The sequence below is a fragment of the Rhipicephalus microplus genome, unplaced genomic scaffold, assembly GCF_043290135.1.
Source record: "Rhipicephalus microplus isolate Deutch F79 unplaced genomic scaffold, USDA_Rmic scaffold_71, whole genome shotgun sequence".
In the NCBI taxonomy this organism is placed as follows: Eukaryota; Metazoa; Arthropoda; class Arachnida; order Ixodida; family Ixodidae; genus Rhipicephalus; species Rhipicephalus microplus.
This window is the reverse complement of record NW_027464644.1, coordinates 291,591-299,484: the sequence shown is the minus strand read 5'-3', so window position 1 is coordinate 299,484 and position 7,894 is coordinate 291,591.

Sequence of the window (7,894 nt, the reverse complement as noted above, 5' to 3'; positions counted from 1 at the left end):
TTTAGTGTTCAGGGAACATTTCGTAAAGAAGGCAGATAGCACAGAGCACACATCGTGAACTCTGTGATTTCCTATATGTCTTCTTTTTTAAACGTTCTCTGCGTACTAAGAAAGTATATTTCTTCCAAAAACCTCATCACCATGTGATAGGCGCTGAAGGACAGTGATGGAAGGTCAGTATGGAACACCATTGTCCGCCCCGGTGGAACAGTGGCTAAAGTGCTCGGCTGCTTAACCGAAGCTCGCAGGTCCGATACCGGCCGTGGGGGTCGCATTTCGATGGCGGCACAATAGTTGAGACCCGTGTACTCTGCGATGTCTGTACACGTTAAAAAGCACCAAATGGTCAAAATTTCCGGAGCCCTCCAGAAGGCCGTCACTCATAGTCATATAGGCGCATAGTCGTGACGTTGACGAAGGCAACATTTGGCGTGTCAAAGAATTTATTGGGCTGTACTTGTAGCCGGGAAACTGAAGTTCAGATTACAGTGATACACACTGGCACTGATAGTAGTGAACAAAGCATCGGCCCTCAATGAATTCACAAAGAGTGATGCGCATCGGCATTTATGCATGTGCCGTAGAATATCCCAGAGTTATTGCTTGTGGCCTTGTAAGTTCCAATAAGAATCTGTAATGTTCGCGTCTTGCGCGAAATCTGAACAGAATACTCAACTACAGTCCTGAAGCATCTCGAACACCGCAAGCACGGTTTGCGCTGAGCATTACTGACAGCCTTAAGGAGACACAGCAGAAGTGAAATAAGGCACACCTGTGAAAAAAGCTTAAAACAAAATACGGACAGGAATTGCTTGCAAAGAAATCCTAATGTTAAAGCAGGAAAGTACAATGAACTATCAGTGCAAACTAGAAAGTATAACTAATAAAGTACTGTCGTCAGGTCAACTGACACATGTAAAATGGCTTGAGGCGCACGACATGGATGACTTCATGACACACTCAGCGCTGTTGAGAGTTCATAATGCATAATGCCGGCCATGATAACCTCGTAATTAAAAGCGATGAGACGTCAAAGCACTTTACATGGACTGAAGTATCGCCGAAGAAGGTTTTCACCAAGTCCATGTCGGCAGATAGATGTCGACATCCAAACCCAATCACCGGGTTGGTATTTCAAGGAGCATTGTCGAAGGTCCTTTCGATGGCTCTTTGTCATCTGCTGATTCTCAATGCACAAGCGAATGAGTTGACAAGCTTTTTCAGCACAGTGATGTTAGCCAAGTACGTCGAGGTTTTCTTCATAGGCGGCGTTTGGCAGCATGGCATCAAACGTCGGTCCTGGACTCCTTCAGTAGGCTAACTTTAGTGGTGTCATGTGCGTCATTTTCTGCACTGCGATATTGTTTGGTCACGTACGGAAGAATGACATCCCTCATCTTGTATTTGACAACGATGTACTCAGCCAGCATGTCGGCGATAATCTTGTTTAGATGGTCAGTGAGGCCATCGGTCGGTGGCCGGTAGGCAGCGGTCCTCTAGGGACTGGTCTGGCCGTATATCAGGATCCCCTGAGTTAGCTCCGCAGTAAAAGTCGTACCTGTGTTGGTAATGTGAACCTCGGGGGTGCCATGACGCAGGACAATGTGCTTTATGCAGAACTTTGCTGCCACAATGTGGTACGTAGTAGCGCCAACTTTGGAAAACAGAGATCAGAGAAAAGAAATATGAGGGAGGAGAAAGGTCGGGCACTGCCTTTGGCCAGCGCCTTTGTCTTGACGTAGCGGATGAGGTATTCAGTAGCTACGACGATCCATTTATTCCCGGAATTCGACAACGGGAATGGCCCGGTAGGTCCTAGCCGATTTGCTGCTCAATGGGTAGCTCAATGGGATGCAAAAGTCTAGCTAACCTAGTTGGTGGTGTCTCCCGTCGCTGACAGCCTTGGCAGGTTTTGAAATAGTGGGTGGCAACGGCAGTAAGACGTAGCCAATTGTACTTTTTTGTATCTTCGCTAGTGTAGGGGAAAATCCAAGGTGTCCAGCTGTCGGGTCGTCATGCAGAGGATTGAGAACTTGTGGACGTAACGCCAAAGGTACTACAAATAGGTAGTTGGCCCGATGTGGCCAGAAGGTTTGCTTAACGAGGATGCCATTATGGAAGAAAAACGACGTCAGTTCTCGCTTGAGTACCTTGGAACAATGGCAGCCTTGTTCTCGAGGTATCCCACAAGGACCTTGATTTCAGCGTCGGTTGGCCGTCATTCTGCAATGTCGTCAACGCTTAAGGTTCCTAAGAAGCATTTGCCGTCATCGTCCTGAGGCGGTAGGTCAACAAGGGCGCGGGTCAGTAGTAGATGTTAGAGTGCCTTCATCCAGACTGTTGAGGAACGAGAGATGAGACGATGGCAATGGGGCCGTGCTGTAGTCGCAGCTTTATTTAGGGACATGGGCATGGAAGTGGTCGCAGCTGCAGCGTCCAGCCAGGTCAGAAGCTAGGCTGTTGTCTGTTTCTCATGGCTCGTGCATCACGAGTGGTGCATCATGAGCCACACGGCTCTCTTTAACATGGCAGCTGGCCACGATTGACGCTACGCTTCATTCCTTAGCGCTTTGCGCGATTTCCGACGTATAGAAAAGAAAAAGCAGGAGGGACGGACACTATGTACATGAGCGGAAGTCCATGGTGTGTCCGAGGGAAAGACGAGTTGTTACCGTGAAAAATGTTGGGTATCAGAGAGTTCTGGCAGGTGACACTGGGAGCTGCGGATTAGGCGAGGTGCGCATCGAGCAGTTGTTGTAGGCAGTGGATGCAATCTAGCGAGGCCCTTGTGGCAACTGGCATCAGCGGCACCAGCGATCACCACGCAGAGAACGGGTCAGGGCGGATGGTGCAGAGTGTGGTGATGATTCGTGTGGGCAGGCGCCAAAATTGGTGTGTGATCGGAATAGGCGTGAGTTTAGGTGAGAACTCGACGCTTGCTGCATGTGGTGCAAGCGTGAGCATGCAGGCCAATGGTCACCAAAATGCCCTGCCAGAAAAAATGCTTTGCGACGCACACTGTGATTTCCAAAGGGCTGTAGAGGTGGCAGCAGGCGCATTGAACAAAGATGAGCTGGTGGCACTAGCACAAGGTGTGCATGGATGCCACCAACGTTGGCACATCTCTGTCGCGTGCTGAAAAAAAGGCAGCAGACTCGAGTAGCACTGATCAAAACCGCTGCTTCATCGAATGTCGCGTGGGAAGGGCTCATCAGGTTCAAGCTCTTCAGCGTTGTCTCCGGCAATGTTTGGCAGCAAGTCGGGATCTGCAGGAGACTTGGACTCTGCCAGACCTTGTGACGCCACGTATGTTGCTTCGTCACCACCTATGGCAGCTGGCACAGGAGATCTTGGTAGATGGATGGCACGCTGGCCATATGCTTGCGTGACCCATGGGTCATATTCGGGCCTCTCTATTACGGGCATAACTGGAGCATCACCTGCAGTCATTGCCATGCTGGCGGTGGATTTGCTGCTGGTGTGAGAGATGGCAGCTGATTCAGTTAGATTGCTGCCCATGGTGTCAACGAACACTTGAGTGGTGGTGCCGGTTTGGTTGTCGCACACAGAGTCAGTAGCACTCAAGTCGTCATGATCACCGATGTGTCCATACGTGTCGACCGCTTAACCAAAGGCCGATATTTGGATGGCTTATGCTGCGACACGTCAGTGGAGTTGTTTGTCGTAGGAAGGTTGTTGTTGTGGCATAGCGCTGGACAAGATGCGACCAAGGGGAACCGCAAGGAAAGCTTGATCGGCGTAGGTGAAGAAGCGGCTTCCATGTGGTTGGTCCTTTGACAGATGCAGTATTCAGTGCCGCCGAACCATAGAACAGCGTCTCGAAGTTCGTCATATGGGTGGGGGCTCCAGGAAAAATAGGTTAGGCGTCGTTTGATGTCAAGTGGGAGAACATACTTCAGTACCTCAAACATGAATACGTGGAGCCAGATGCTGTTGAGCTCCAAGGCTGCCTCGATCTCTGGGAACCATGACTCGATGCAGGCTGTCCGTAATGGTGGTAGAAGTGAGTCAAAGTGCGGCTGCAAGGCTTGGGCTGGCCACGAAACTCAGTGGAACCGCTGCTGCGCCGGTCGCTTGTCTGTTGATCTGTGGTCACCAAATTGGCGGGGCAGCTGGCCAAGACTGGCACGACGCTACAGGACTTATGAATGGCAGTGATGTCGAATTCCTAAAGTGATGACAACTTTGAAAGGCTTCCCGTAGGCGTAGGGTTGAAACTTGGGTGTAGACCAAATGATGGCAAGGCACTCTTTTTCAGTTGTGCAATACTTGGCTCTTGCCTTTGATAGCAACCGGCTAGCATACGTGATAACACTTTCCAGCCCATCAGTCTTGTGCACAAGGATGGCCCCAAGTCCTACGCTGCTTGCGTCTGTGTCTAGTTCTCTGTTTAGGTGTATTTGTCGAAATGTGCAGTATTATTGGTGTCACCAGGCATCATGTAAGTTCCTGAAATGCTTCGTCTTGGGGTGTTTCCCACTGGAATTCGCTGTTAGTCTTCGTGAGTTGTGCTAGCAGCTTGGTGATAAATTTTTTGACGAAACGCCTGTAATAGGCGCACAGTTCGGGAAATTGGCATACTGTCTTCATGTCGGTGGGCGGCTATGTCAGCGATGGCTGGCAGTCGGTGATGGCGGCTGTTTTCTGCAGGTTGAAACAAACTTCAGACGTGCTAATAATGTGTGCCAGGAAAAAGAGCTGCTCGCACATGAAGCCACGCTTTTCTGACCTCAGGGTGAGTCTGGAGATCTTGGTAGCTTGAAGTACAGCTTGTAGATGCCAGAGGTGCTCATTCAAGCTTGAGGAAAGCATGACACCATGGTCTAAGTACACGAGGCAAATCTCATCCGGTTCATCCGGTGAAAGGGGCACGGGGCATACGTCCGTGCATCTTATCTTTTTCTATGCGAGTTTACGGGTTGATCATCCTCCCGCAGCCATCTTGGATTGCACGGCGCGCCACCTATAGACAAGAGCACGCCTATCTCGCACCCAGGCGTCTTCAGCGCTATACGCTCACTCCCAGAGACGCCATAATTTGTTTGGAACTGCCAAGGCGCGCCTCGCTAGCATGGCATGCACTGGTTCTGGGAGTTTAAAATGTGAAAAAGCGCCTGTTCACGCTGCGCCCGCTTATGAAATGTCATCTGGGTACCACTGCGCTGTCATCGTATGCGGCAAAAATCAGCGGAAGAGGAAGAGATTACTGAGCACTGCCTGTGAAGTTCACAGCGCATCGCAGGAATTATGCCGGTCCTGTGTTTCGTGATTGCACAGATTTTCAAAAAACGAAAAATGCTGAGCTCCGCCGCCTTAGGATATAATCGCAATCAGCAGGAAAAACTACCAGCCCAGTGAAGTGAACGAAAAAGTGTACTTACTGCATTTATTCAAGCGCGACCCCAGCTGTTCCAATTTACAGCGGCGGTTTGCATGCAGTATGTCTGTGGTATGCGGCACAAAACTACTTCCGTGGTGTTTTGCAGGCTGCATGTCAATAATATGATATACGTATTACGACTCACATGTGGATGCTCGCACCGCGCATGCTTACTACAACTATAACGACCTACTATCGCGATGCAAAGAGATGTGAATGGCGAGGAAAGTATGGCTTTCGACTCAGTCGAACTGCCACATGCCTTGACTGTCACTAGGCACTTTTCTACATGTGCTTTTGGTCGGCGTCACCATAGCATTTTAAAGTCTCTTTCTGGCAGGAACTTTTGCACCACCTGTGTTTTCCGAGTGATCGGCAGGACTGGCAATTGATACACATGTGGTGCATAAGTTCGAGCCAGATTCTAGCGCTACGTTGACGCCGGCTTACAGCACAAATTCTGCCTTGTCACAGCCAAGGTATGCAGCAGTTAACGCTTTCCGCTGTTCCCGTTTCTTTCAGTCAGATAATACGTACCTGATGAAGTTGCTTCCTCAGTCTGTATTGCACGTGCTGCAGACATTCTGGACTGCTGAGGAAGGTCTTCTCATTGTTTCACACGAAATCGGCATAAAGTTTCAGCAAAGGAATAGCGTGAAACAGGATTACAACCGGCCTCTGGTTGTGAAGTTTCGCGTTTAATTTGCAGAGCGTCTGCTCGCGTGGCAGTTGAAGGAGTTGCTTTGCTGTGCTTGCAACAGATGGCGGCACGCGCTTTTCAATATGGCAGCAAGGACTGGGCTCGCTGTGTTCTGGCGTATGGCCCGTGGGCACTGCGAATAGTCAGCTCCAGTGTTGTCGAGAGCGGAGACGTTGTGGCCGTCTAATGTTACGTCGAGGTCGCCAGTTCATCGTCGCGCACTGCACTTAGATCATGGCATTGGCTACGTTGTTTTGCTTCGCTGCTTTTACGTCATCGTCAGGTATTCTTCCAGCCGTGGAGTTTCGACTTCATAGCTCTGTCTGGCTTGCGGCGTGTTTAGGCTTTGTCACAACTTTGTTAGTGGTGGTGGAGGGTGTTCAATAGTTCGTCGTACAGAAATCGCACCTGCATCAGTTGCTGCTTTCTGTTCTCTCAATATGGGCTAGGCAATCAGTGCCTAGTTGAACCAGTGCATGTCAAGCAGTGAGGCGACAGGTAGCGGATTGGTGATGGTGAACAGTAAGACAGGATAGAAAGGTGGTCTAGTTGGTTGTTCACAATTGTTCAGCGAACTGGGAGTGTGGGGGAACACACACAAGAAGCAAAGAAACACATTGCACGAGGGCTCACTATCAGTGGGCCTTTCGTAATAATAAATTGCTGTGTGCCTCTTTGCTTTTTGTGTGTGTTCCCTCGCGCTCCCAGTTAGCTGAACGATTATAAATGGCAAGATCCTCAGGGTGTCCACTGCACTTCTGCTGGGTAGTCGGCGGTGTCACGTAATTTTTCAGCCCACTGTGGGCGTGGCGCGTCGATGGCGAAACCACGCATTCCCATCGGGCGGTACTGGCAGTGGCGGTAGCTGTGTCCAGCTTCCCTGCAATGGTCGCAGGGACGTCGATGGTCGGGGCATGCCACGCGCCAGTTTGCACGTAACATATCGTTGGCTGGCGTACGGACGGTAAAGCGTCTGTGGCGGTGGAACTGCGACGATGCGGACTCTTGAAGTTGGCGTGGAGGGGAGCGTAGTGTCTGGCTGCAGCAGCATAGCTCATGGCTTGCTGCTGAGGCTGTCGCGGTTCACAGGAGGCAAGTGAAGGTATTTGTATCTGCGATCTGCAAACGGTATCTGCGATCGAGTCCAATCGAGTTTGTGGTGAGGGCAACAGCTTGTGCAGTTTCTCTTTTACGATTGCTCAGATCGTTTCGCCCAAATAGTCGGAGCAAGGGCATGTATGCAGCTGCGCTGTATGGAGTTAGGTGACAATTGTACTGTCAGATGCGCATTTCTAGCGTGTCCTAAAAAAATCGTCGTTTCCGACACAAATTCTTCGACACTGTTTCATGGATTCCGCCTTAGTCCCGCAAAGAGTTCTCACTTCACTCATAAGGAAATGAACTTTCCTGTCTTTGGGCATGCCTGAATCGGCGTGGTGGATGAGCCTTCTCATTTCCTCTGTGAATAGCGCCATGATTCTATCTGGCAGCTGTACGCGGATTTCAAGCATGGCCTTGGCCCTCTCCTTGTGGACAACTTTGGTGAGTCTTGCAAGGAACTTGATGCAAAAAGTGTGCCATCTTGTTAGGGCTCGCTCTTGGCTTTCGAACCATGTCCTGGCTGCGTCTTCAAGGGCAAAATAGGCATCTCGCAGCATGTCTTCACTGCTGCAGACGTTGGAAGCGGCCACGCGGTCGTACGGTTTGAGCCAGCTTTCCAGATTCTCAAGTGATCAACCATGGAAAGTTGGCAGTTCCCTGGGTGGCCAGAGCAGGATAGCTGCAGGCAGCAC